We start from the raw sequence: 27,133 nt of genomic DNA on the forward strand, positions 1-27,133 counted from the left end.
TTCCATAACATGTTGAACAATGATTTTTCTGAATATGCAGGCTTTGGAGATGTGGGTTCTTAACTTTTTCGGGGTCATGAAGCTCTTTGAGAATCTGATTAGTGATATGGATCTTCTCTACCTTAAAATACCCAGATATTCAGCTGGGTCTTTACATACAACTTTGGAGGAAGGGGTTCAATGAGTCATGCTCCTCAAGTGCATCCTCATACAAGTCTGTTTTGAGGCGGGAGGGGTTTGGTTTGTTTTTGCTTTTTACCTTTCCCTGCCACAAAGGAATTATTTTTGGCTCTTTTTTTTTTTTTTTTTCTAATGGAGGAACTGGGGATTCAACCCAGGACCTTGTGGATGCTAAGCATGCACTCTTCCACTAAACTATACCTACCCCTCAGTTAAACTTTTTAATTAAAGCATAACATACATATATAGAGAAAAGTACAACTCCAGGAAAGTGAACACAATACCACCATTATAAACACCCCCCAGGTCAAGAAATAGAACAGAACCAGTAACTGGAAGCCCCCAATCCCCCTTCAATCTTTCCAAAAAGAACCACTATCTTGACTTCTAACACTGAATTAGCTTTGTTTCCTTCTTAACTTTATATAAATGGAACGTGGAAGGATTCGTACAGTCTGTAATCTTTTGGTCCAAGTGTTTTCACTCTACAATACGTTTTTGAGATTCAGTCATACTATAACCGAGCAGGACCCTATTGTCATCATCGGCGACCATCTGATATCTGTAATGGTGTTTACTGTTTATCTGTATAATGGTTTAAAGGGTTTTTTCTCATGCTCTTGCTAATCAGGGTCAGGATGGAGAGGAGGGAGGCTTGGGTGGTCTGCCCAACCCTGTGCTGCATGCAGGGATCATGCTCAATGTCCTGCTCTTGCCCCTAGTGTCCTACTCTTGACCTCAACACCTCAGAAACAGCAGTTGGGTGTTTTGTGCATCTTGTTGTTCATAACTCAACCCAACTGCACATGTCTGCAGTATTTTTAGCCCCTTATGGTTTCCTTGTACCCTGTTGTTCAAGGTGCAGGCCTCAGCCTGCCTAAAACGCTAGAAGCATTTATCAACCCGATTTTAAACTGCGCAAGTTTTTCTCTTTTGCCAAAGACCCCCTCCCTAAGCATCCTTTGTTCTAAGGCACCAGAATATTAGAAAAGTTCCAAAGTCGGAGGTGAACTTCATACCCAGCAGAGGGTAGGGGACCTCTGCATCTGCAAAAACAAGAACAACTTTGCAACAACTTGTTACCCTGTATGCAATCTCTATGGAAACTAGCTCCACATCCTGAACTTTGACTATAAAACCCCCTGCCTTCTCCCCCAAGCTGGCTCACAGTCTTAGAGGTGTTAGCTCACTATGACCTCCTTTGCCTTTTCTACTTCATCCAAAATTCTGTCCTCAAGTCTCAATTCAGTAAACGGGGTACAGAGACTGTGTTTTGGCAACAATGCTCATTGTGTAGCAATAGTTTTTCATTTTGAGAATATCAGAGTATTATTTATTCAACCTATTGTTAAGATATTTGGCTTCCTGTGTTAGTTATTATAAATAAATATAAAATCAAGTATCAATTATTGTACATGTTTTTTGATGCACAAATGTCTGCATTTTAAAAAATACCTATGAATAAAAATGCTGGGATATAGGGTATATGTATGTTCAACTTTGGAAATGATGCCAAATAGTGTTCCAGAGTGATTGTAACAAGACCTTATGTTTAATGGGGAAAATGGCTTAGAAATAAAAACTTTTTTTCACAAGCAAAAACATTCCTCTGACTAAGCTCTTAAAAGTATTAGTTGTTGTTTTTGTTTCAATTAATTGCTGAATACAACTATACAAAGACTATAAAAAGAGCAGTAAAGTGACCTGGAATTAGTTTGGCTAAGTTCAAATCCTGGCTCCATTCAGCATTAGATTATCATACAGGCCAATATACATGTGCTTGGAATATTACAAGAAGGGCACCAAAAAAAAATTATTTGAATTAAATTCAAACTTCACTAATTTAAAAATGAGGTATCACCATTTTAAGAAATAAGAACTTTACTGATTTTGCTTTTCTTTATTTTATGGTTTAGAATGGATTTTGTTCTGAATTACAGAAGTAGCACCATAATCATTTCATGTCTTGTAGATGTAAAGGTTTAGAAACAGGAAATTATGACTGATTGTCTCATTCATCTAATAAACACTTATCAATGTTTATTTAAGAGAACATGTGTCAGTTTTATTTTTGACTGTCCAGCATCTGAACTCCTTTCTTATGTTTAGAAAATCTGCCACTTTGTGTGTCTTGGAAGGAAGCTGAGCCAGAGAGTCAACCATACGGAAGCCAAAAAGACCAGATACCTGCTTCCCTATGTAGGGACCAGGAACTACTGGTCGATTAGATGTATTCATGCAGAATTTGAATCTAGAGCTAAAGTTGCAAAGACAATTTAAAATGCATCCTTAGGGCAGTGACACACGGTTCCCAGTGGCAGTGTTCCAGCAACAGCATCCAGTGCACCATGGAGGAGTCAATGGTGTCTTAAACAGAAAAAGGACGTTTCTGCGGCACAACTTTGGCTATGGTCTACCTGTGAGGTTGGCTGGTTTCCTATTTGTTATCAGAGTCTGGTTCTCCAGTCTTCCAGTCTTTTCTGTAAGCTAACTAATACTCTTCCAGTAAATTTCTTTTCTTCTGCTTCAGCTAACCAAAGTTGATTTATGCAGTTTGCAACCAAGAATCCTAAAATGGTAACCTTGCCATGTGCCAGGCTCTGTACCAGGCACTGGGGACACAAAGACAAGCAGACTATGGCCCTGTCTTACAGGAGTTTAACGGAGAAGACAGAGAAGTAAACAAACAATTATTATCAATGATATGTCTATAATAGGAGTAATCACAGAAAGCACAATAAGGATACTCAGGTTAGGCTTGAGGAGTCAGGGAAAAGAGAGATATCATTTAAGTCCTGAAATATGAGTAGGATAACAGAAGAGAGATGGAAGGGCATCCCAAAAAAAGGAGTGACAAGTAAAAGGCGTAAGACCTTTTCTCTGCTCAACACCTCTTTCCTACACAGTATCAAAAGTGTGTTTGAAGGACAAAAGTGATAAAAGGCAGATTGACAGATCTGTGAAAGGGGATGAGAAACAGTTACCATTTACGACCTGGGTGAAAACTGTGGTATTTTTCGAGCATGCTGTAGGAAAACCCCATGGTTGAAACACACCCCCCTCCCCACCATCACTACTGCCACCACCACAAAGCTGGCCACAACTGTCTTCCTTTTCTCTCCTTCTCACCTATCTCAGTCATTTCTCAGAACAGTCAACTCTGAATTTTTTTTTTTTAAATTTTTTAAAATTTCGTTTGGTTGGTTGGTTATTTGTGATGAGGGTGGTACAGGAATTATGAATGAGTGGACACAGGAACTGAAAAGAGAAGTAAAGGTGTAAAATCAACTGATCAGAGTAGTGAGGCACAAGGCATTCTGCCAACTTCTCACACTACTTTTGCTTGAAGGTGGATACAATTCCACAGAAGTAAGAAAAAAATGATGTAAAATAATATTTTACAAAATAATGGTGTATGTGTATACTCCTTCCTCTAAAATTAAATTTCAGTACTGCCATAGATAATTTTTAGAGATTTATCTTTTACAATTACATTAGGCTTGTACTATGAATTGTTTCCACTACTTACTTTTATGAAAACTATAATCTTTATAAGTTATATAAGCTCTAGCATTTTCAGTCACCCATGGTATGGAGTTCTATACTTGAATAGGAGAAAAATCACCATAAAATAAACTAACCAACCAACTAGTGTTAGAAAAATTTGATAAAAGAGGCTAAAAGCAAACGATAAGTGAACTCTCACTGTCAAAGTTATAAACAAAATGACTTGAGCACTCTAAAATCTATAACCTTCCTTTGAAAAAAGAAGTATTCATTATCATGTAAAGGACATATATGCAAAAATAAGTTTTCATTGCAGTTTCGTTAAATTGAATGGTGTAAAAATTCACTTTGGTGATATCAAACTCCACACTACCTTTGTGAATTCAGTTCTTTCTGCCAGAATGCCCCTGTTCAAATGGCCAGCTCCTGTGTCATATCTGAGACCTGCTCTTCCAAGCCTTTCCTAATCCCTTCCCTAGGAACTGTCATCCTCTTCTCATGCTTCAAGACCACCCTGTGCACATCTCTTCTATGATTATCACATTAATACTGTAATCATTTCTTTGAACATCTATGCTTCTCAACTAGATTAGGAATTCTCTGAGAATAGGCAATGTTACATCTCTGTCTCTGTAAATATGTTTTAGCACAATCCTTAGCAGAGGATGGGCAGTCAGCAAATGCTTGTTTGGACAGAAAGTGACACAATGTATTAATAATAATATTAATATAAGGTTACTTGTGTTCATGAAATAGCATGACTCAAACTTGAAATTCTGTATGCAGAAGCTAAAAAATCAGCTCCACTGGCTTTTTTTCTTTTTTTGAAAAAGGGAGCTATTTCTATAGTTTTTATAATAATCATCTATGGATTGGGGATGATATAATTTAAATTCTTTACTACTACATAAAGATAATTCTCTTTTTTACTTCAAAAATATCTTACTTTTATTTAACATTATTTAGCAATCACTTTTGTAATCACTATCTTTTAGGATATCTATGTAGCCCTCATACCTCTCCTCGGAGAGTTGTTAAGCCTTGCATCCACTCCCCTACCATAAAAATGGGGCCTGAAATATTCTCTGAAATCTTGGTTTCATCCATCATAGCTGATTGGACCAGAATGGACGTTTGTCTCAAACTGGACTTTTTCCCCAGTGTTTAGAATGGGATCACAGAGCCACGAGTGAATATAAGAATTTAAGAGTTAGAGTACTTGTTCAGTCATGTGCAGTCTTAAAAGACAACATGCAAAAAGAGAAAAATGAAGTGGACAAGTAGGGAGAAGGAGAAGAGGTCATGCTGCCCCAGAGCAGGGAGAATACAGCTGCTTGAGTTACTGATGGGTTTCCGGTTCCGGTTTCCCCATGACCCCCACTGTCTCCATGAAGCCTGGCTGTACTTTTATTTTCAAAATACTGTGAAATCCCCAGTATCCTTGCCATTAACTTTAATCCCCATCCCCTTTTTTTTTTTTGAGTAAGTTAGTTTCAATTTGGTTTCTAATACTTACAAAGAAAAGAATATTTGATTTTAGAAATCTCAGAAAAGAAAAGGTCAAGTAAGAATATCAAAATGTCAGTTAACCACTGGAGGAAAACACCTTCGTTAAAAAAAAAAAAAAAAAAAAAAGGCTGTTACATTGGTATCTTTGGCCATTTCTCTGCATAAGAAAATGAAAAATATTCACCAACCGTAACAGGTTCAAACAACATCCTATAAATCCAACTTTAGCACAGTTGTGAGTCGGTAGGAATAAAATTCTGTTTCAAAGTACAGAAAAAAATGAGAGATTAAAGAATAGGAAGTATCTTAGAGCTTATGAGAACAAATTATTTTTTGAAGAGAAATAATACCACTTATTAGAATTCTGACCAAAAACAGGATGGGAGTATGTTTTTTCGGTGATAACACCTAGTCCTATCTAAGAAAACTGAGTGTTACTATACTGTTTTCCCCATCCATCTAAGGCTGTTTTCCCCATCCATCTACACTCATTCTTCTTAAAAATATGCCACTTCAGAGTCCTCAACTAAAAGTCACAGTGGTAGACGACAGTGACCTTTAAAAAAAGGAAGCATCCCCAATAGCACACTCATTATGTAGCATTAGCTTCTAAAACAGGAGGGATATATTAGATTTTCTATTTTTCTTTGCTATTTATTAATAAGAAGTTTCTTTTGGCAACTCAGACTTTAAAAAACAACAACAAATTTGTTTCTTTAGTATCAATTTTCAAAGGGATAGTGAAGAAGACAATACCGGTAACACACTGTTCTTAGGTTCAAAACAAGACAAACTTACATGTATAAGAAAAACTACTGAGATTTTATATTATTTTGCTTATTAGGGGGTAGGCATTCATATTTATGGACCCTTTGAGTCCCTGATATATGCGCTAACATGAAAATAAATTTAAAATAACTAAACAACGTATGCTATTAGATTTGGATAAAAGTATGGTTGAATTTTTATGGAATAACAGCCTTTTACAGATATTCTTAATTTGTTTTGACAAGAGCAAATCTAAAATTTCAACTTTATTTAGGATTAGAGCTAGTAATGATGTTAAAACATCACAATTATGAGTGATAGAGCATATTATAAAGTTAGGTTTAAATAATGCTAATAAAATATGGTTTGGGGAATGAGATCAGCTGAAGTGAAACTTAGGAAACATTAACTCTTTTTCCAATTTCTTTCCGATTATATTTCACATAATCAAAATTTAGCAAGACTGGGAAAATCTACAAATGTAACAGCAAGTTCAGAGATAAAAACAAACAAAACAAAACAAACAGTATTTCTATCAAATTTTCCAAGATTATATAGACAGTTCTGGTATTCAGAAAAAAATGAGATATTACATTTAAAGCAAAAGGAAAGGTTTATGAAAATTAAACAATGATTGTAATAAAACAGATTTTAAGTAAACAAGTCTCAATTGTTCACAATAATGAAAGAAGGCAGAGGCACTGATCATTTTTAATGACTTATATTGCCTCTAGACTGCATTTGCTGAAATTACATTTGACTATGAGTGTTCAATATTTTGAGAATTTATTTTAAACCAAATAGTGAAGAGACATTGTGCAGGTTTGACTCTGAAGTAGTTGAGAATTTTCCCAATTTCCCCATTCAGCTCCCTTGTTCAATCTTTCTCTACTACATACTTCAGTTTATCTCCCAAATTAATAAAAAGCACAATATTAGCAGAGCTACCACCCTCACACCTTAATCGATAATAGGAAAGGCCAGTTAAATGCTACAGACACACTATATGAAGATTAAGAGTAAATAAAGGGCACTCCTAGAGACAGAGTTAATAAACAGAGTTATTAATAAGAAAAGTGTGCAGAAATTTAAATAACTAATTAAGTAGAACAATTAAGAAACGCTAATCATCGTTAATGCCGGTTTCAAATCTGTGACAGAACACCAAACGTTGGGGCTACTAGAAAGACTAGCAGCTCGCCAAGACGTTCTCAAAAGCTAGTAATTTATCTTTAGTTTTAAAACCCAGGATTAGTTGGTTTGTTCATTGATTTGCTAATTCTAAGATAGTGTGGGGACACAAATACATAAATTAAAACATTCAAAAGGCAACAACAGCTAATATAGGTTATTTACTGAACACTTACACTAAGGAGGAGGCTCTGGTCTACATGCTTTAACTGCATTAATAAACTTAAGCTTCACAAAAATATTTTGAAGACATCATTATCTCCATTTCACAAGGGAAGAAACTGAGGTACAGTCAAATAGCAAAACCAGGTTTCAATCCCAAACAGTCTGGGTCCAGAGCCAACTACTTTATACTGCCTCAGTGATACTACAATCATTCATTCAGCACATTCTTACTGAGTGTCTTCTCTGTGCCAGACATTGTTCTAGGTGCTTGAGAGTTGCTAGCACATTATTTCAGAAGCAATTTGATAATTCAAACAACAGTATGGGCCTGAGAGGTTTCTGGAGGAGATAATGGCCTAAGCTAAGTCTTAAAAGGAGTTAGAGTGGCAAAAAGACAAGGGAAAAAGAAAATGAAGCCATTCCAAGCAGAAAGACTACATGAGCAGTGGTCAATAATTCAGAAATAGCACGTACATTCAAGGAGCCTTCAAAAAAGGAGTTCTATGTGGCTAGAGTAAAAAATGGAAAGCAGAAATGATAGGAGTTAAGATCAGAGAACCAGTCAGAGGTCAAATCATGGTAATGATTTGGTAAAGAGTTTAATGACCTGGTACAAGAGTTCAGGCTTTATTCCATTGACAATGAGGAGTCGATAAAGAATTTTCTAACTGTGTTTTTGACATACCAGTCTGGCAATACTGAAGTGAATTTCAGGGAGATAAAAATGAAGACAGGAAAATCAGTGAGAAGGTACGGAGGTAGTTCCTAATAAGGCAGTGATTGAAACAGGGATGCTAGGGAAGTAACCAATTCAAAAACTATTCAGGAGGTAAAATCAGCAGAATGCATAGTAAAAGAACGGATTTGAGGAGAGAGAAAGCGAAGGAGGGATCATAAGACTCCTAAGTTCCTTGGATGATGAAGTCAATAGTCCATGATGTCTGTGAAAGACAAAAGATCAAAGAAAAACTTCAAGTAAATAGGTTCAGTTTGGACGATAGAGTTTGAAAGTGAAGACAGGTAAATAGATAATACAATCTGATGCTCTGGAAAGATACTAATGACGGACAAACAGCTTGGGGGGTGATAGGTAGATCCATGGTAACTGAAACCACAGGGGTAACTGCGACTTGAGTACTGTAAAGGCTGAGAAGAGCAACTGGCTAACCCTGAGACCCTTACTTCTTTTGGAACAGGCAGAGGAAGGCAAGCTCTCAAAGGAAATGATCAACATACTGAGAGGTTCCAGGATAAACAGAAGAGAGCGACATGGTGGAAGTCAAGGTGTAGAGTTTGTTGAGAAAGTGGTCAACAGAATTACAGTCAAGGTTACTTTAGTAAGAGCAAGTTTAATTACATAAGTAGAAATTAGGCTGCAGTGGAACAAAGAATAAATGGGAGGAAAAAGAGGTAATTTCAACCAATGCAGATTACCCAGTCGATTTCCTCATCTATAAAATTGAGATAAGGGGTTATTCTGAGCACTAAATGACTCAGTGGAAACTCACCTACAGTAAGTGTGACAGGCCCTCGTGCTCACTACACATAGCCACACTGGGTGCCTCTCTGTTCTAACCTCCAGCACCTTTACATTGTAAGGCTTTGCATCTGATGTTCTCCCATAAGGATCCCTCTTTCCTCAGCTCTTCACATAACTGGTCCTTCTCATCTGCGAAATATCATCTCCTAAGAGAGGACTTTCCTAAGAAGTTCCCTGAGGACAGTCATTGTCACATCATCCTGTTTTATTTCCTTTTTAACTCTTACCACATTTTGAACTTTTCTTGTTTATTTAGAGGTAATACAGCAGAGTGATTGAGAGGCAGGCTCCAGTCAGACTGGCTGCATTCAAATCCCAGCTCTGCCAATTTACTAGCTATGTGACTGTGAACAAGTCACTTAATCTCTCAAGAGTCTTAATTTCCTCATCTTTAAAAAGAGCAAAATAACAAAGTACTTACCTCACAGACTTCTTGAGGGAATTAAAGAGGCTAATCCATATAAAGTTATTATAAGAATACAGGTACATTCTGAACACTCAAATATTACGTATTTGTTTACTTACAAGGATTTTAATGCTCCACTGAACTGCATTTCTGAATATGTACTACTAAAAAATATTTGAAGCTGTAATAACTCTTAGTCCAAATCATAAAAATACCAACCAATAACCAAATGAAGAAGTACTATTCTGACTAAACCTCAGGAAGTATTACTTTCAGAAAGGGTTTTTTTGGTTTTTTTTTTTTTTGGCCACAAAAGTCAGAGAGGGGGAAAAAAACCACGCAGAGCTAAGGCTTTGTAATTAAGCCAATGAAAGTTTTGATAAGTCTTATATATATAAGTATTACTATGTAATTTTGACTAGCCCTTAAAACGTAAAATTAAAATATGGAGAACAGAGGAAAAAACGGTCCCGAAAGGTTCTGACCTAAGTAACTTGAGAAAACAGTCTTCTGCCTGAAAGACTAAAGACAAGAGGAACTGTACACAGAACTTCTCTAGGTGGTAAAGTCATTTCTCATTTGGATATGGGTGAACAATTATGAAACTGCACACGTATAATGAAACTGAACAAACAAGTAAATGGGTGGTGAGAATAAGGTTTCTCAGTTCTAGAGAGTGAGGTTACAGATAAGCAAGGGGGTAAAGCTAGAATGAACCACGTGGTACTGAAGTAGAGTCAAAGATATCAGTACGAACTCATGTTTAACTTCATATAAATACAGAGGGATGGGTTCAAAAAAAGTTATATGTTTGTATGTGGGTTAGTATGCATGTATGTATTGCCTATGTCTGTACACTGAGAGGACCTAAAAGCAATCATATCCCAATAGCAGTGAGCAATCCAGTGTCCATATATTTCTATTTAGTTTCTAATATTATTCTCTAATAAAAGTAACCAGGGATCCTTGAAGGAATGGTTTACCATAGGGCTAGGGCAGGGAATATAAAAGATGGGCCTGGAGCATCCTGTGGTGCCAAAAAGTACGAACGTGCTCAAAAAACAAAACAATGGTTTATGTCCTATTGGTCACAGGAGCCAACCTGAAAGAGGTGAAACAATCTGAGCAACAAACGAATGTAGTATAGGAGTGTAACCCACATTTATAAAATGAATATCCACGAATCCATACTGATACAAATAAATGATTGCATAGACGATTAAATGGAGGAGAAAAGAAAACTTCTCCTTAAAGAATTCCAAAATAATTTGGTAGATATTCACCCCTCAAGGTGTTGGAGCTTAACTTCCTACCCATTGAGTATGGTCTGCACTGTGTGACTTGTTTCCAAAAAGGAGAGTATGGGAAAACGTTACAGTAAAGAAACCTGGCAAACACTACCTCAGCCAGATGATCAAAGTTCACAGTATCAGTGGTATCGATGGTCTGTACCTTTGATAGAATGAAAACGGCATTTTACCTCTGTGGTCGTCCCCCCCCCCCCAAACCTAGAACCCCAGTCTATGAGAAGAACGTCAGACAAACCCAAATTTAGGGAGCTTCTACAAAATATCTGACTCATACTCCTCAAAACTGTCAAGGTCATCAAAAACAAGGAAAGTCTGAGAAGCTGTCACAGCCCAGAGGCATCAAAGGAAACATAACCACTAAATGTAGTGTGATATTCTGAATGGGATCCTGGAACTGAAAAAGGACATTAGGGAAAAAACTAATGAAATCCAGATAAAGTATGGACTTTAGTTAATAGCAATGTTCCAATTTTGGTTCCTGAGTTGTGACAAATGTAACAGGAAAGTCGGATATTAGCAATAGCTGAAACAGGGTGCAGAGGATGTGGTAATTCCCTGAAACTTTTCTGTAAATGCAGAACTGTTCTAATATTAAAAGTTTAATTAAATACATTAATAATGATAATGATAACAGGGAAGTTATTACCTTAACCAGACAGATTTCAGTCCTTAAAGTCATGTTAGTGGGTTGGACAAAAACAGAAATAGTTAATACGATGTAAAACAATCTCCACACTGATGAACAGTTTATAATATTGCACATGTAAGTGCCTAATTTCATATGTGTATATTTTTATTTCTTAGCTGATAAGCACTTTAGTAGCAGAAAACTCTCCTCTATGCAGAAGGTCACTCAAATCGTAGACTAAAGCAAAATTGTGGTGCTGATTATCATTAACAAAAATTCTACAGGGCTTTTGAAGTCCATAAAGTTTACACAGTTTTAGTTAAAACACATTCACAGCACAGTACTGAAACATTTACTCATGATTTCAGAAGGAGAGGAATATAACTATACATATTTTAAGAAAGGACAATAGAGTACGATGTAAAATTTAGAATAACTTGGGTCCATATGGTCATTGTTCAAGAGATCTGGAAACTCCAAAAATAAAAACAAACTTCAATAACATTTGTCACTATATTGAACATATTTAAAAACAAACAAAAAACCTCTTACAGATCAGTAAGAAAAAAGACAGTCCAGCATAAACTGTGTAAAGGACAGGTACAGGCAAATCACTGAAGAGATAACCTAAAATGTCCAAATATATGAAAAGATGAAGGGAAATAAAAATAGAACACAAATGAAAAGCCATTTCACAACTATCAGATTGGAAAAATCGGAGTCTGACAATACCAACTGCTGGTAACGATACAGAGAAATCATTAATATCCTATAAATATCTTGTAAAGGGAAAAAGGCTTATATACTAAGACCCAGTAATGTGACAATCAAGTGTATGACCTGGGAAAACTCTTGGCATGTTGCTTGAGGACATGCAAGGATTTTAGGCACTACTTATAATGTATTTTAAAAATGAAAGCAATCTAAATGCTCATCAATAGAAGAGATACATTGCAGTATATTTTTTCAATGAAACAGTACACACCAGTCCAAATGAATGAGCTACACCTATGGTGCCAACAAGAATTGAGGGCGGAAAAAGTAAAATAAAGAAATCAGGTTTCAAAATATGTATACCATGACACAATCGTATTAACAGCTGAAAAAATTTACGAGCACACCTTTTTTTTAAGTGCCATGCACAGCCAGAAAGAGAAAGAAAAATGCTGTATGATATTACTTACATGTGGAATCTAAAAAAAGGACACAAATGAACTACTTATTATTTATAACTTAGATGATTGATTTTTTGAATATGCGTAAGCACATCTGACTGTCCTCTGTGATTGGATTACTGTATTCTGTTGATTCTTATTTTGTGGTTGGCTTTATGCCTTTGATAACTATGTAAGTTTAAAAAAGCTAAAGCTCTAAATTTTTTTTAGAAACAATGAACAGTACATATATGTAAATTTTTTAAAAATATGCTCGGTATATTGTATATATGTATTTACATGCAATATATTGTATATGTGCAGTCAAATTGTAACAATTCTACCTAATAAAACTAAAAAATGAAAAAATTAAAATATGACAAAGGTCTGATAGAAGTCACATTTTCAAGGATTTTTTCTCACACATAAACTGTTGGTAACTGAATTTGCATGTGATTAATCTTCCTGAATGAAAAATAGAAGGAAAAAAGTTTTAAAAAATAGTGCCAGGCACAATGCTAAGCACCTCATACTAATAAACTCATTTACTTTTTACAACAACCTTAAGAGGTAGACACTTCTAATATCAGTGTTTCACAGATGAGGACACTGAGGTATGGAAAGACTTTAAAACTTGCCTAAGGTCACAAAACTATTTAAGTAGCACAGTCAAGATTCAAACCTAGGAAGTATGGCTCCGAAGTCCACACTCTTCAAAAGCATCCAAAGCAAAGCCATGTACTACTCATGTATACAGTTGATTAAAAGTTAAACTGGAAGGATATACAACAAATTTATCACAACAGGTGCCTCTGGGAGGGGATATATCAGGACAGAGGAAAAGAGGATAAAACTGGGGAGAACAAAAGGGACTTTAATTTGATCAGCAATGTTCAAATATAAAGCCCTACGCTGCTCTTTTAGAATTCAGTGTGATACCTATGATACACATAGTTCTTTTATAATAAATATATATCTCAAGCAAAAAATTTTCAATGTCAACATTTTGTATGAAGGGTACGTGCGTTGTTTACCACTTAACTGTAATTTTCTGTATTTTTCAAACTTCTCAAAAATATTACATATAGAGGAGACTTTTCAAAAATATTACATTATAAGAGATACATATATCTCCTCTATAAAATATTATAAGAAAAATAAACAGAAATTTAAGAAATTTCCAATCTCCATATTTCAGCTCTTACTTGAAATGAAAACAGCTAAACTGTGAGTTAATGTGTATATACACACATTTACATATGGAAAATGCATTTTTACATGACTCAAAAGAGATATACTAAAAGTATACCAGAAACAGTAACCCTTACTGTACCATTTTGATGACTCACCATTCTCAGTGAAAGTGAAGCACATATAGCACTAGCAGGAAAACCCCTGAGAGCTTTCTCTTTTTTCTGCTCCTTTCTATCTGTTTGTGCTTTCTAAAAGAAGGAAGCAAGAAGGTGCCAAGGAATTGTCACATACTTTAAAAAAATAACAGTTAACAGCCATAGATGAACATATAAGCAGCCCTTATGAATGTAAGATTCCCAAACACACAATCAAGAAGTGTTCCAAAAATTTATTTGCAAATTGATTGTCTGGAAATCAGAACATATCCTCCCCTAAAGAGAGTTAAAAGAGCATGTGAGCACCAGGAAAAAGATACTGCCTGAGGTGCCAGGGCATGAGCCGTGAGACAGGAAAAGCAGAGTCACAATATGTACTGATGACACAAGAAGAAAAGCGTTCTCTGCCAGAGTTTGAGGTTAGAAGCCACGTTACATTCATTCACCTTTGTATCCTAGGTGACTTAGCAAAGCACCTGGCACCTTATAAACATTCAAAAACCGCAACTTCTGCTGACGAGGTAATGGGGAAAAGTCTGAGGAAAGCAGTTCATCAATAGGTGGCGCTGTCAATACAGAACAGCTGGGGTGTAAGACGAATAGAGGTTGGAGAGTAACAATGTGGATTAACAGGTGCATCCACATATATAAAATATTAGCAGGCTGGTGTGCTAACTAGGAGAATGTCTTCACCTAAATTATTAGCAGTTTCCATTATTGTGTGTATCGCATAATGAATCACAAGATAGTTCCTCAGTTGGAGCAGAGGTTATGTGGGATTTTTAGGATTTTCTCCTGGGATGAAAATATTTTGATGTCATTTTTGTGATTATTAGAGTAATACTATTCAGAAAACAGAAGAGAGAAAAGTAAAAATAAAAAGCACAAACACTAAAATAAGGATTATCTATAATCTCATCATCGAGGTAACATCTTTTAATATATTCTGTATTTTCTGCCAATCGTTTTGCCATATATATGAGATTTATTATAAATAATAACATAGTATATAATTCCTCATGTTCTGATTTTACCCTCAACATTATACTGTGCTTTCTCATGTTAGTAAATATTTTTTAAAATATGACTTCTAATAACTGCATTCACCACATTGATTAACCATCATTAATTCCACGAATCCTCTATTACATGGCATTGTAATTATTACAGATTTTCACTACTATGTTACTACACTATATAAATGAATTCTTTCTTATGTATAAAGTTCTACATTCTGTTTTAGAATTCAAGGTGGTAATTACGATACACAGTAATTATGATACACAGTGTGGAATGCTTGACTTCCCCCCAACCCACAATTCTACTTGGCACTAATCAATAGAACACTGAACAAACAAACAAGCAAGGAAGAAAGAAATTTTTTTTTAGGAAAGAAATTTTTATCAACTTTACTTCAGTCATTCTCTTCATCTACATCTGGTAGGAATAAGGAAAGTCCTAAAAGACAAGTCTCTGATATCAGAGAGGACAAGAATTACAAGCCAATTTTCCTGCTAGAGCCACTTCTGTTCTCCACTTAGAATAATGAGCCATCAACTTAAATAGGAATAAATAAGATTTATAATATACCAAACATCTCTATTTGTATTGGTGCTTCAATCCAGGTTTTCAGAGTAAGGAGACCACTTAGAGAAATTCTGCAAACAAAAAATGTAACTAGTATCACTCAATGAGAAAACAGTAAGTTTTCTTTTATAATTCTGCCATGGCTTTTATTATTTTTTGAATTAATTAGAAAATATCATATATTCTATCTCTTTCTTCTTACAGCCTCCCAATTATCCCAAATTTTATTCAAGTTGCCATAAATAGGCCAACAGCTCCAGGAGCTTAAGAATCAATAACTATTTAAGCCAGTGGTTATTCATGTGGAAAAGTTCAGAACAAATCAGCATCAACTGCCTGGCTCTCGTGCACAAACGAAAAATTGGCATCGCTTCACCAATTTTCAAAAGTGTAAATTCGTGTACATAAATGTAAAACTCTAAATTTTTCCTTCACTTGTTGAAGTGAAGGCCAAATTTCACTTATATTTATTCCCAGAACTGGGCTGATGTCAAGATCAACCGACTTTCCTAACAAGTAGTTTCTTATAAAACTCCACAATGAAGTTAAATCTGTGTCTAATCACTCAGGAAAAGAAAATCATGTAACAATATAGTATAGACAGTGATGATGATGATATCTGCTATTCCAGACTCCTACTGACAGCTTGCAGTCCAAAGGGAAAATGTGAAAATGAAGTAAAAGTTACCCAAAAAGTTTAATTCTGGCCAAAATAAAACAAAGTTCCCATAAAAGAAGCCAAATAAAATCTTTTGTTTCATTCTAAGTTCAAACAGGGTTCAAATAGCTCAGAAATTATGTATACTTAGGTTTTCAAGAACTGAATCCCAGGATCTACTCTAAACATAAACTGAATAACTTGCCCAAGAGCCCTTACTTATTACCCAATTTTAGGTCCCGAAGAGACGACTTTTTACGATAATCTCAAATGTACTACAATAAATTAGTGTAACCTGGGCTACGCTGTTTACAGGTGTCTGCATCTCCTTCCCCCAAGAGGAGAGAAGAGGGCAAGCAGAAAATAGACTATATACACCCAACAACAGCTTGTAATCTTATAAAATTGCTCCTTTTACACTTGGACCATGATTTTCCTTAACGGGTAGTATTTTAAAGAATAACATATTCACGGAGTAATACAATTTCTGCCCTCACGAGTCTCCAGCTAGCTGACACGCGTTTTCTCCTCTAATAAATACATGCCTGTCCTGCTGTTGCAAACAAGAAATAACTGTCCTATAAGACAAAAACCCTTCTCTAAGTCTCCAAGAGTAACCATACGTTTGAATTAAAGCCACACTGGAACAATAACAAAAATCTTTCAGCACATCTGTCATTTAAAAGCACGATAATGAAAATCCGTCGCTGCGACCCAGTTTTAGGTCACAAGCTTTTTTCCCTCCTCCCCCCAGAAAGCGATAAACTTCAAAGGGAATGGTGGCGACCAAGAATTGTTTATCCCCCGCCCCCACCCCAAAAAAAGACGGGGGTAAAAAAAAACTGGCCAACTTGGACACTGACCAGGCTCAAGCTGGCCAGAGTAGGCTATGCAGACCCCTGGGAGGAGAATCGGGCTTCTGGGGGCCCGCCAGGCTCCCGCTGCCGCCTGTTTAAAACATCGAGCAGGTGGGATTCCGGGAGGCCACCTCCGTCTTACGTAACGAGCTTGTCAAAATCCCAGCTCCAGGACCTCCCTTCTCACCGCCCCCGCCCCCACCGCCACCTCCCAACAAGAGCCCCAGGCCAGCCTGGAATAGAAAATCCGGAATGAAAACACAGGAGCCCCCCAAGCATCCGATGCAGAGGCGCCCGTGCCACTCTCAGCACCGCCGCGCCAGCCGGAGCGGACCCAGCTCGCGGAGAACGGCCAGGCTCGGAGAAGCCCCCGGGCGGAGGTCGCGGCCATCCGCGCCACCTCTCCGAGCCCTGCCGGCCCCGCTCCCGCGCCCACGGCTGTCACTACTCCGGGCAGTGACAGCTCCACATGCCACTGCTGTCCGCGCCGCCGCCCCCGCACTTACCTCACCGCTGGCTCCGGCGCGAACAGCGGGTCCAGGTTTGAGAGCGGTGCCGGGTCCACTCACGAGCGGCGGCAGGACACGAGGGGTTGAATGCCGCGGCGCTCCGAACCCGCTTAGCTCATCCCTAGCCCGGCGCTCCGCCCTGCGCGGCACCCCCGCCCGCCCAGGCCTGCCGTCTCAGTCAGACGGGATTCCCCCTCCCCTCGCGGCCGCCGCTGCCTCCGCCTCCTTCCCTGGCTCCAGCCGCCGCGGCCGCCGCCGATGCGACCGGCGCCATCTTGGCAGTGACGGAGGGGGCGGAGGCGGGGATCGCGGCCTGCAGGCGCCAATGGCGGGTCAGGCGTGCCCGAGGGGGCGGGACAGGACTGGGTTGAGGGTCGTGGGGTCCTAGCGCCTGATCGTAAGAGGGGCGGAGAAGGTGGGCGGGGTTGCGCTGCGTTCTCTCGTGACGCGCGGTTTAGTTGGGGAAACGCACTGTGGTTCCCCTTTCGGCTGGAAGATCCGGAGCCTGAGGCGAGCGTGGGTGACACACACCTTCCCTTCCCCTTTCACCACCTCGAGGGTCAGGGATCCGTCCTGGGCCAACTGACCTGTTTCTTCCTTCCTCCCCAGCAGCCGCAGGAGTCCTGACGTTGCCTAGCCAAAGCTCGTCGCGTCTGCCTGAGCGGCCGCTCCTCTACCAAGGGCACTAAGATTCCCCAGGAAACCCCCTGAGGGGCTAGCAGCCTCCTACTAGTAGGTTTCGGTCCCAAGATGCTGAAGGTCAGGTAAAATGGGGAATTCAGGGGGGTTCTCTGAAAACTACGTTGATAAAACACCTATTGTTGACTGAAGGGGTGTAGATTACATTGGATTAATGGGATATGGCCCAGCTATGGTTCCACCATTAGTGGCTTTTGGCAAGTTGCCTCTGAAAAAATGAGGATAATAAAGATTAGTTACCACTACAGGGTTGCTGTGAGGGTTAAATGCTATAATACATGCGAAGTGCTTAGCACCGTACCTGAAAATACTCAATAAATGTTAGATATTATTACATGAACAAATCAAGGGAGAAATAAGACCCTAAAGGTTTCAAGTGAACTTTCCAAAATTGTGCAGAATAGGCATTAGTCCCTCTTACTAACCAGGTTTACAGCCCTATTTCCTGTCTCCACTTCTTCCATTATATTCAGCCAGTCAGTCAACAAACATTCCCTAAAATTGAAACAGACGCTGAGGGGACACACTGGTGAGGGAAGCAGAAAAGGTCTGGCTTCATGGAGCTGATTGTCTAGTGAGAAAAAGAGGGACAATAAATAATTCATAATATTTTGAGGGAAATAAAAGGTTATGGACAGAATTCTGGGAGTAAATACCAGGATAGCTTAAAAAAACAGAGTATTCAGGAAAGGCCCATCTGAAGGATGAGAAAGAGCCAGTAATGTGAGAAATGCCCTGGGGAATTGTTTAAGGCATGGGGGCATGGCTGGACCAAAGACCTGTGGTAGGAAGGAACTTGACTATTGGAACTGAGCAAAGTCTATGGTGCTGGGAAATCTGTGGTGCCAGGAGGAGCCTGTCCTGAGACTGGAGAAGTAAGTGAGGGTTTATTCCCCCAGGGCCTAGGAAGACTCAGAAACAAGATTGGATTTTACTGTAATTGCAGCTGAAAGCTGTTGAAGAGCAAGGCGTGACTGTTCGAGCAAGGAGTTGGGAACAGTGATGTTTGTGGTAAGATTTATCTGTATTTCAGGCAATATATGGGCCAAAGAAGTGGATTTAAAGTAAAACAAAACAAGACAAAAACCTCTGGGGTTAAGCCTTTTCAACACTAAATTGGTCAGATTATATGTTCCGATCTTCAACTTCCTTATCAATAAAGGAAAAAGTGATCATCACATAAGACTGAAAATTGTTAAACAATGTAATTTGTTACTAAGTGTTTTGTGTCATGTTAGCCTCGTGTATAGTTGCAAAATCAGTGGTATTTCATAAGTATATTTATTGGTTTTTTAACTGATTAAGTAGTAATCCAAATCAGTGATTCTCACTCATTTTTGCAGAGTGATACTAAAGGAAAGAATGTATACTGTTATGAATATGTAGCTTATTGATGCTGTAATTCCAAATGTGTTTAAGTGCTTAGCTCTGCACTTTCTCATGAAATTTGCTATCAAGACACGAATTTTTTTAAAAACTGTAAAATGTGCAAAACATAAAATTTACCATTTTAAGTATTTTTCAATGTACAGTTCAGTGGCATTAAGTACGTGGTTGTGCAACCATCTCCACTGTCCATTTCCAGAACTTTTTCATCACCCTAAACTGAAACTCTGACCCAGCAAATGAAAATTCCTATCCTACTTTCTAAGACATGTATTTTTTAAAGGTATCTGGTGAGTTCCCCCCCACCCCCAAAAATGGCAATGGCTTTGGTGATCAGTAGGATTGTTTGCTTCCATTCAAGGATTTAATGGACGATACCCTATAAGTTTAGAAATCGCTACCCAAGAAATAAAGATCAGTGGAAGTTTTTAGCTCAGATGGCTAACGTATCATACTAATGAGGAGTACTAACATAGGACCAATCAATTTTAACACTGAAAAATTGTCTTACGTAGCCATAAAATGTGCTCTGTGGTCTTGCATGTATGCTCCAAGATGGCCCAGACAACCTGCCCCTTTATTTTTGTATGGCTACTTTTGTGTGTATCTTTTTAATGCCATTAACTTTCATTAAAAGATAAATGATTCCATCTCTGGGTAAATTTAATTTTAAAAACTACTCTTCTGTGAAGAATGGATTAGAAAAGGGCAAGAGAGAAGGAAGCATATTTTTGCCGCATTTCAGATAACCCAGCATTTCGATAAAGTTATAAAGCTCGAAAGATCCAGATCTTGACCTGAATATACTGAGTTACCAACTTTTTTTGCATTTCAAGTACGTCCTAGATGAAGCATTTTCACTCTATTAAACAAAAAGTTGAATCTCTTTTCCAGGCTGGACCCTTCCTCCTTGCTGCCCATATCAGCCACAGTGTTTTTATCCCCAGCTTGAGGGCCTGGCTGTAGGCCAGTGATTACAAGGGAGGGGTTACAGCATAAAGGAGCACGGGGGAACTTTCTGCAGATGCTGGATATCTAGATGACTGTATAGATCGTAGTGATGGTTTCATGGGTATAGACGTAGGTCAGATTTACCAAGTTGCACACTTTAAAACATGTGTAGTCTACTGTATGCAAATTATATCTCAATAAAGCTGTAAAAAAAAATTAAAAGTCCAATTGGGAACCTCCCATTCTTTCCTCATTAGGACACCATTTATTTAACCTTTTGTTGGTTTTAATTGTTGTGAGACCTGTCAGATCAATTCCTCTTTGAGGAGGAGCTTGATGTATCAAACATCTGAGTAGGAACAAAAAGCACTCTTTAAATTGGCAAACAAATTCAAATACTGTCATCTACTTTACAGAATACCAATTAAAATATAGACATAGAATTGCAAGCATAGTTTACAGAATGGAATTCTGAAAAGTTCCAAAAGTTGAAAAGTTTTGAAATATTTTTTTTGATCAAAGAAAACATATTTTGAAAGAACATATTAAAAAGCAGTAGAAAAACAATCAGCAGTATTTGCATGCTCAGGAAATGCCTTTAAGTACCTCTTAGCCCTTAGCAGTCCTATAACGAGTCCTGTCAGTCTCCCAGGCATACATCACTATAGTCATAGTCAAACCCTAAATGAGATTTGGGCAAGGGAGTCTAACAATGCAGACACGGCCCGATAGAAAAGTGTGGCTTAGGAATTTGGGCCCCATGCCTTTTCCGAAATTATGCCCTCTTTTACACCTGGAACTCTATCTATTTCTTAAAAATTACTTTTAAATACTGTGGTTTGAACATTGCGTGAAGGAAAATTATGAAACCAGTAAGAGTTTAAAGTACAGAAAGCTTAAGAATTTATACAGTCTAATCCTCTCCACCTGTTAAATCTATTCACCTAATTGCTGGACCAGAAGTTTCTCATGTTTTAGAAAAAGCCTTCTATAAAGCTGTTCTTCTTATCCATCCCTTATGGCTTCCTTATGGGTGAGAAAGCCTTCTACCAGGGAATTATGCTCTTTTAGAAACTCTTTGAATGTGTCCCAAAACAGAACCCACGGTACCGAATTCTATTCATTGTGAAAAAGTATTAGAATGACATTCCAGTGTATTTAATCCACACACTGAAACTTACTGGCAGTGTTGTCAAACTATCATCTTATTTTTTAAAAACACAAATCTGTTGAAATCCTTTTCAGAGACAAATTATCTGAACAACTTGCAAGAATAATAGTGAGAAATGTCACGTGGCAAATCACATTCTGAACCTGATACTTGAGAGGGGTGTCCAGGGACAGGAGGGCTGCAGCAGTCGGAGCCACTGCTGTCTTTACCCTTTGGGGCTGAGAGGTCATATCATTGAATCAGTACTTTTTCACCAATTTGAGAATTAACACTTCAACATCCTCCTCAAGTCACAGCTTTTACCTCTCAACAATTCCTTCTAAATTCAATTTTTAGTTTTTAAATGATCTGCAAAAGGAAGATATTTTTACATAGTGTATCTCTCTGTCATTGTCCACAATCAAGAATTTTCAGAACTTTTATCAAATTCACTTCAGTTGGCATTTATACACAAAGTCCTATGCTGGGCACAGAAGGAAAACAAAGGTAGGGAAGCTCATATTAGAGGCACAAAGTATGTCCCCAGGCATGTAACCTTAATTTAAAAAATCAGACCATGAGAAGTTCTGCACTGGATGTTTAAACTCGTTGCTCTGGGAGCCTAGGGGAGTTGAGTGGTTAATTCTGAGTGTGGGCATTGAAGGTGAGGAATAGATGGCATTTGAACCAGTCCTGAGAGAACTTAGACTTTCTATGAAAGGCAGGGGGCATCATTGGGACATGGGGATGGGGGTGATTTAAGATAGGAAAAGCTCTTAATTTTTTTCTCTCTGAATCTTTATAACAGATGTATTAGACAGAGAAGGGAGGGGATAGGTCAAGTGGTAGAGTGTTATGCCCGGCATGCCTAAGGGCCTGGGTTCAATCTCCAGTACCTCCACTGAAAAATCAAATCTATAAATAAACCTATTACCTCCTCCCTGCGAATGAATGAATGAATGAATGAATGAATGAATGAATAACAGATGCATTAGAATTGTTCTCAGTGAGAGAGGCCCATAAACTGTTCTAATACTTTGACTCTCTTTGGGAGTGGCCAAAGGTTTAAATAATTTGGAAGGATGGATATCTGGGCTGACTTGCAGGAAATATGAGTCAGCTTTTCTCATGTACTCAGCACTGTTGTTACAGCTAGGACATTTGGGAAACATGAAGCCAAACAAATCAGATGCTGTAAGTCTTCCCTTGTTACTGATTGGCCCAGACATGCATCCTGCAAGGATAGACAACAGGGACGCCCTTTTTATTGTCAAGGGTGAAGGAACCCTGCCCGCAAGGGGAAACACCTGCAATTGAAAAAAAAAAAACCAAACTTTAAAATACTTCAGTTTTCTATATAATCCCTCAGACTAGGAGACAGACACCTCTTTAGTCCACCGCTCTCTTCTCTGCTTCAGGATTGTATACTCACTTGCCTCCAGACATCGCAGTCCTAAGTGCACCTGAAACTCAACATTCTCAAAGTTAAACTCATTATCTTCACCCCAAACCTGTTTCTCCTATACTCTAATTTCTTGAATAGTAGTCACTATGCACAAGTCACAAAAGTCAAAACCTGTGAGTAATCAGCTCTTTATCCCCCTTATTCTTTAACACTTAATCATCAGAACAATTGATACCACCTCCTTAACACTAAGTATATCCTTCCTCGTCTCCTCATCTCCATTCCTACTGACCTAGTTCAAACCCACATCTGTTTTTTTTTTGTTTTTTTTACTTGAAATTTTATACCAGTCAACTAATTGGGTTCCCTGTCTCCCATCTTTCCCTCTTAGATCCGTCCCCTCCCTTTGTTGCCAGGCTGATCTTTCTAAAGAAGAAATGTGATCAGTCGTTCCAGAGGTAGTTTGAAATTGCTACCTTCCTCTTTTCCTTTATTTCTATTCTTGGTGGAAAAGTTCATCAATGTCCAGTCTTGATGTTACCCCAGAGGAGCAGGGCATTAGGGCCGATGCCTGGTTCTCCCCTTTCCCTCTCCAGTATAGGGAAGACAGCCTCTCATTCAGAACACTTTCAGACTCATGACCGGAGGCTCTTGATGGAGACAACGCATTTAAGCCTCTGTTGTCCATAAGCACACGTGCATACAGACAAAGAGATGGATTTGTTTAATTATATTAAGGTAGTTATATTAAGGGCAAAGTTAATCCAGAAAGGAAGATCTCTAACAATTAGTTTATTCAGGATTTGGAGAATAATAGACTTTTAGTAATAAAGATTTAAATTAGAAAAAAAAAAAACAAACAAAAAAGATCTCCAGAGCTTATTTTAGGCCCTTGAATGTCAGAATCACTTTACTATCTCCTATAAACAGATATCTTTCCTCTGCATTGTTCACTTATAACCCTGCGAGTTTTCATATCTGGTTGTAAGTATCTTAACAGCATTTTAAATTTAATAAACATCACCTTATTGATTTAATAGAATTTAGATGTTGTAATCGTAACTTACAGAGTTTTAAATTATGCTAAAAGGGAAACAGAAAGAAGTTGAGATGAGGCTGGCTTTTACTTAAATGTATTAAAACTGAAGTAGAGGAAAGGCTTTTAAAGAAGGCACCCTAGGGCAGTGCTGGCAAGCTCCTGCCCTCCGCGCAACGCTGTCTGGAATGTAGTGGATCATATAGTGAAGAAAGAAAAGCTGCAGAATTCTTGATGTCAGGCTGAAGACAGTATATAACGATACAGCTCATTTTTAACCAACTCTATGGAAAAAGGCAATGGAGAATTAGTGGCATCATGAAAAAAGATAAAAAGCATTTTCTTCCATTTCGAATTCTCCTGGTGATCACGTAACACAAGGCTCTGTTTGCCACAAGGTTGGAACCAAGTATTGAAATACTAGAGGTAATAAAAATGATGTCAGTTGCAAAGGAAAATCTCAAGGGTGGAGTTCAGGTAACAAGTAGGGCAACTAGATAAGGGCAGGGTTTAAATGGATTGGATTATAGAGCAGTTGAGGTGGGGCAGGCAGTTAGGAATGGATTTAAAGTGTATCTTCTGATTTATGTCATGGCTTTGTGAGAATGACACCTTCATAAATTGACTTCATGTTTCTCTAACCCAAAACATAGGCCTTTTTTTTTTTTTTCAAAACATAGGCATTTTGAACAGGAAGGAACCTTAGAGATCGTATAATGACCATTTCATTTTCCAAAAAGCAAACATTTGCCCGCTTGCAATTTGTCCATGGTCATATACATCCAATAGTGGGAGGAGAGCCAGGATTAAAATCCAGATCCCCAGATTCCAAGTTCTTTGCTTTCTCTTATTACATGAACATCCAGTCAGCCCTGAGAACTCGGTATTCCAAACTCCACATGAAGTGAGCTGGATGCATAGGAAAATTATTTTGGAGATGAAGAAGCTGAGGCTTAGAAAGGTAGAATGGATTTACCAAATCCTATGGCTGGTCTAGACAAAAGCCCAGGCTTCAAAATCCCTGGGCAAATAGGCTTCTACCAAACCACAGTGAAATCTTAAATGCCCTGTGCCTAGGCATAGAATTCACTCCTTCAGCTTACAGGTATTTTGCTTTGTGCTGTTACACGCTAGGTACCCTGCTAGGTGCCATAGAAAAGATTATGAGCCTAAAAGATTCATTTTGCAAGACTAGATTTCTATTTTGCAAGATTGAAAATTGAACATTACCTAATTATCAGTGAAATGCACATGCCTTTTGGTGGTTGATAAGCTACCAGGAAGTAAGTCTCGGTGTGGTAAAATATTGAGAATGTTTTCACTTTCACCAAAGGATGGGTTTCAAAGTCTTTACTGTATTACTGTATTTTTGTATTAAAAAAAAATACAATACTGAGGGTTATTGAGACTGCAGGAAAACTAGAACACTCTTGCTCTGCTGGTGGGAGTGTCAAATGGCCCAACCCTTCTGGAAAGCAGTTTGACAATGTTTTGTAAAATTAAAAATGCAAATACCCTACAGTCCAGAAATTCCATTTCTAGGTACATACTCTAAAGCAGTTTTTTTCAAACTGTGATTCATGATCCATTAGTGGATTGTGAAATCAGCTTAGAGTTTACAATAAACATTTTTTTTTTTTTACAAATGAAACAGAGCAGAAATATTAGGGTAAGGATTGTTTTGCGAACTTTTCTGTGCCACCTAGATTCTCCCTCTTCTGGACTGAAGCATTAATTCTCCCAGCTGCTCAGAGTGTTGGCAATCAATAACTTTTAGCTGAGTCCCTCTCCAGGGCTCTCTCCTGGAAGAGAGCTACTTGCCCAAGGTCACGCAACTTCCTGGGTGCAGCCGTATTCAGTAACTGATCAATGCAGGTGTATAAAAAGGCCTGATCCCCTCGCCCTCATTTGAAATTACTCTGAATAATCACTGCAGCCAATGCAGGATCGACTGAAGCCTTTGTTACTGCTTCATGAGAGCCCCAAACTCCCTCTGTGCATATTCCTGCTTCTTCACTCCCGAGTAGGTGCCAATCTCGGGACACTCCCCCATAAACATCCTGTACACAAATTTCTGTCTCAGGTCTACATCCCAAGCAACTCAGCCTGTGATGATATATGCATGTGTGCATGTATAGGATCTTAATGTAAAATTATTTCTCACCCTGCATATTGGCCATGAAAGTTTAAAAACTCCTGCATCTAGGGAAATTCTTGTGCATATACACAGGAGACACTATGAGGATGTTCACTGGAATATTATTCATGGTAATGACTGGACAAAAACTAAATGTCCATAGTCATGCAATGGAATATTATACAAAAATTGAAATTATTAAAATCTGCTAACATCTGTCAACATGGACAAATCTCTAAAATAAAAGGATATTTACCAACTTCACGACAGTGGCTACCTCTGGAGGAGGAGTGTGGGAAATGGGATGAAATTGGGGCTTCAGTTGTAGCATTGTACGCTTTTTAAAGAAGCATCTAAACAAACATGCCAAAATTATAGCATTTATTAAATGTATGTGGGTACATGGATTTTTTTTTTACTTTTCTGTATGTTTAAAATATTTTAAAATTGAATTTTGTTCAATGAATTATTACTGCAGCCAATCTACATAAAAAGAAAAAGCATTATAACTTTATCTTACTATCAGGAAGTAGTGAAAAGACAGTTAACAAGATCATTTCCTCTTATACAAGAAATTTGGTCAAATTTTAATGACTCACGGAGACCAGACATTCCAGTTATAATTCTTTGGCTGGTTTATTGTGCATTATTTTTCCCCTCTGTTTTCATTACTACCAAGTTTCATGTAATGAGAACAATTCGGGAATCTTTTAGGAGTTCATCAATATGTCTGTTGTACTCTGTGAAGCCAAAAAAAAAGGGTATAAAAAAAAAAAAGCAGGGGTATTTACTTGACTATATATAAGTAGGGTCCCTATAGTTTACTAGGAGCTTCACATTAGCTTTATGTTAGTGGTGATGGGATAGAGGATGAGAAAGGACAATAGAAATATTACCATGACATTCCTGCATCTTCAGGGCATTTCCTTTTGTATCATATAGGGCACCTAGAGTCCAAATGAAGCTGGCCAAATTGCATTAGAAGGAGGAATTCAGTAGAGGTTAGTGTTACTATCCAAAAGCCTATGTAACAGATAGATCTAAGGAAGAA

The 27,133-nt window shown here is 38.0% G+C and overlaps 1 protein-coding gene and 1 long non-coding RNA gene across 14 annotated transcripts in view; one reads left to right on the forward strand and one right to left on the reverse strand.

The window, feature by feature from the left end:
- The window catches only part of DENND4A (DENN domain containing 4A), a 118,954-nt gene that overhangs the window by 89,797 nt on the left and 2,024 nt on the right, over positions 1-27,133 (reverse strand). For 2 of the 9 annotated variants that reach the window (XM_031452875.2, XM_031452871.2), the window contains exon 1: positions 17,316-17,527. The exons of 1 other annotated variant lie outside the window; for it this stretch is intronic. The gene's annotated coding sequence lies outside the window, so the exon portion shown is untranslated. Of the gene's footprint in view, positions 1-9,281; positions 9,418-17,315; positions 17,533-27,133 lie in introns of those variants that run through there. 6 more of the 9 variants (XM_031452874.2, XM_031452870.2, XM_064485475.1 and 3 more) reach the window with 4 other exon arrangements.
- LOC105093260 (uncharacterized) overlaps positions 17,722-27,133 on the forward strand; it is a 29,155-nt gene continuing 19,743 nt past the window's right edge. For 2 of the 5 annotated variants that reach the window (XR_010380814.1, XR_010380812.1), the window contains exons 1-3: positions 17,722-17,834; positions 17,928-18,082; positions 18,917-19,028. This is a non-coding gene — a long non-coding RNA (uncharacterized LOC105093260). The remainder of the gene's footprint in view (positions 17,835-17,927; positions 18,083-18,916; positions 19,029-27,133) is intronic. The other 3 variants (XR_010380810.1, XR_010380811.1, XR_010380813.1) reach the window with 2 other exon arrangements.

This window comes from Camelus dromedarius, chromosome 5 (genome assembly GCF_036321535.1).
Source record: "Camelus dromedarius isolate mCamDro1 chromosome 5, mCamDro1.pat, whole genome shotgun sequence".
NCBI lineage: Eukaryota > Metazoa > Chordata > Mammalia > Artiodactyla > Camelidae > Camelus > Camelus dromedarius.